Below are 2,392 nucleotides of genomic sequence, written 5' to 3' on the forward strand. Positions count from 1 at the left end.
CTTGGCGGGCCAGAAGAGAGTGGCATGAGATATTCACAGTGCTGAATGGGAAAAAGCTGCGGCCAATACTCTATCCAGCAAGGCTGTCATTCAGAAGAGAAGGAAAGATAAACAGTCTCCCAGATGCAAAATTTACATCAAAATACTTGAACTCTATTAGATTTCAAAAAAATTCATAGTTGAAAAAGTAGAATCACATACCCAAGTTGTTCCAAACATACTTAAAACTTTCAAATAACTAAACCAAATATGAAGTTTATTTTCTTTTAATATTTGCATTCACAGTGACAAAACTTACTCAGCTTTTCTAAAAATTGATTTGACTTTGAGGGAAAAGCATATCCTGTGGTCATCACGCTTTGCAGTTCAGTCTGGGAGTGTATAGCGCCAACACCAAACAAGGAATTGCATTCTCTGCAATCACGGACCCTATAAGATTTGGATATGTTCTTCATATTTGAGTGAATTTATAGTGGGTTCAGCAGTATGCTACAGTTTTTAGGATTATATAAGAAAATTGGCAAACTGGTATTTTTTGTGTTGTTTAGTGTGAGAAAACAACATTGCTACATATGCTAAAAGATGGCAGACTTGTACAACATGTCACATTAGCTCCCACTTCAGAAGAACTAACCATTGCTGGCGTGACTGTTACAGCTTTCAATCTGGGTGGACAGGTCAAGTTGGAAGAGTGTGGGACGACCTTCCTGCCACCAGGTGGAAGGGTAGTGCAGACCATGAAAGGCTGTTAGAATCCAAAGAATTCTGGGGCACCTGGGTGGCTCAGTCGTTAAGTGTCTGCCTTCGGCTCAGGTCGTGATCCCAGGGTCCTGGGATCGAGCCCCGCATCGGGCTCCCTGCTCCGCGGGAAGCCTGCTTCTCCCTCTCCCACTCCCTCTGCTTATATTCCCTCTCTCGCTGTGTCTCTCTCTGTCAAATAAATAAATAAAATAAAATAAAAAGAATTTGATTCACTAATGATAGATGAAACCACTGCTAATGTGCCTACAGGGATTCTCGGGAATGAGATCGACAGACATGAAGCCGTCATTGAAGACAGGTTATGGGAGATGTTCGGTTTATATGCTCAGACAACAGGCAAGGGCAGTGTATCTCAGACAGAACTGAATGCCCAATCCTTACAAGTTTTTGTATGCAGTGTGCTCAAAAGACAAGGTTACAGAGAAGGTTTCCACTGGATGACATGGCACCCTGGTTAACACTGAGCTACCTTAGTTCCAGGTCCAGCCATCTGGGTCTACTCAGAGATTTGATCTCGTACCATGGACACCTTGAATTCCATAGATTTTTGTTGATGACAAAACATGTTTTATAGATTACTAACATTATATCAAACTTAAGTGAGAATTGAAAACTGATTCAAGTAAGTTTGAATATCATGTTAGCTTTCTAATTCCATGAAAATAGTTTTTACAGTTTATAACCTGACATTACCCCCAGCACCATTTATAAAGAGTAACTTTCCAGCAGTACATTCGAAACACTTTTAACAAACAAAACTATAAGTATAAACCATATTTAAAAGCTCATGTTAAAATATGTATTCACTCTCTTTGAACTAGTTTTTAAATTTTAGATTACATGTACACCTATCTTAAGTATACAGTTAATAATTAGTTTGATTGAGGGTGGTGCAGTCGGTTAAGCCTCTGACTCCTGGTTTTGGCTTAGGTCCTGATCTCAGGGTTATGAGATCGAGCCCCGAGTCAGGCTCTGCGCTCAGTGGGGTGTCTGCTTGAGATTCTCCCTCTCCCTCTCCCTCTGCCCTCTCCCCTGCACATGCACGCTGTCTCTCTAAAATAAATACATCTTTAAATAATAATAATAATTTGATGATTGCACAATGCCTTACAGTTATCAAAAATATTTTTTCTTATGCAAATGACATGCAGTAAAAACAAACTCTCATGTTTGGCACCCTTAAAAGAAAAAGGATATCAATTTCAAAACTATGTCTGTCACAGTTTTGTAAATTCACTAATGTGACAGTTCACTGCATACAATGAAAAGCAATTCCACATTGGTGCAAGGGTATGAACTTCCACTTATAAGACGAATAAATCCTAAGGATCTGATGTGCAGTGTGGGATCACAGTTAACAATACTGTATTGATGGGGCGCCTGGGTGGCTCAGTCATTTGAGCTCCTGACTCTTGATTCTGCTGGCTCAGGTCATGATCTCAGGGTTATGAGATCGAGCCTCGCTTTGGGCTCCATGCTCAGCACAGAGTCTGTTTGCCCCTCTCCTTCTGCTCCTCCCCCAGCTCATGCTCTCTCTCTCTCTTTTAAATAAATAAAATCTTTAAAAAAAAGCAATACTGTATCATATGCTTGTAAGTCACTAAGAGAGTAGATCTTAAATGTTCTCAAC

The 2,392-nt window shown here is 40.1% G+C and overlaps 1 pseudogene; it reads left to right on the forward strand.

Moving 5' to 3' along the window:
• The first annotated feature begins 444 nt into the window (after window positions 1-444).
• Window positions 445-1,220, forward strand: LOC114211220 (small COPII coat GTPase SAR1B pseudogene; annotated as a pseudogene).
• Window positions 1,221-2,392: the final 1,172 nt, after the last annotated feature.

The sequence above is a fragment of the Eumetopias jubatus genome, unplaced genomic scaffold (assembly GCF_037043125.1).
Source record: "Eumetopias jubatus isolate StellerSeaLion01/CBP00866 unplaced genomic scaffold, mEumJub1_p1.0 scaffold_13, whole genome shotgun sequence".
NCBI classification, from domain to species: domain Eukaryota; kingdom Metazoa; phylum Chordata; class Mammalia; order Carnivora; family Otariidae; genus Eumetopias; species Eumetopias jubatus.